The sequence below is a fragment of the Sardina pilchardus genome, chromosome 1, assembly GCF_963854185.1.
Source record: "Sardina pilchardus chromosome 1, fSarPil1.1, whole genome shotgun sequence".
NCBI classification, from domain to species: Eukaryota; Metazoa; Chordata; class Actinopteri; order Clupeiformes; family Clupeidae; genus Sardina; species Sardina pilchardus.
Window position 1 is genome coordinate 28,824,674 of NC_084994.1, and position 760 is coordinate 28,825,433.

Consider the following 760-nt stretch of genomic DNA (forward strand, 5'->3'; position numbering starts at 1 on the left):
TTCAGAACACATACAGTACAGCTACATACAACCTTCTAGGTTCAAGTTCAAATGTCGTTGTAAGAAATTTCATTTTCAGTTTCAAAAATTCATTTTCTATCTGATATCTAACGTGTTTGGACTCGTTGGATACTTCACACGTCATGTAAATGATCAGAGGGATCATCATCATCATGAGAGAGGGAGAAAATGTGCGTGTGTGTGAAAGAAGAGGAAGAAAATGGAGGGATGAAACAGAAATAGAAGATGATGATGCTACACAGAGGAAGCAATAGAGGAAAAACACACACACACACACACACACACACACTCACACAGAACATACTAGGGCTGCAATGCATGATTTTCATAGTCGATTAATCTATGAAATTCCCGAAAATACTGAATATATGTTGATTGTTGTTTCCCAGAGCTCAAGAAGCTCAAATGGCTTATTTTCTCCAAACACCAAAGATGTTTAGTTCACTGCCATAGAGGAGTGCGTAAATGGAAGCACAGGTGAGGGATAGGGGTGGGAATTGGCAAAAGAATGACAATTCGATACTATTGCGATATTTGGGCCAAAATTCAATATTATTGCGATTCTAAACATATTGCGATACAACAAGTATTGCGATTCGATTCTGCAATATATTGCTATTCATGTCTCTCATATTATTCAAAGGCATTACAAAAAATAAGGAAAATAACACTGTTCAACTCACTTTGTCATGGCGTGGTGCATATCAAGGTCCTTACTATTTGCTTTTTGTTGAAAACC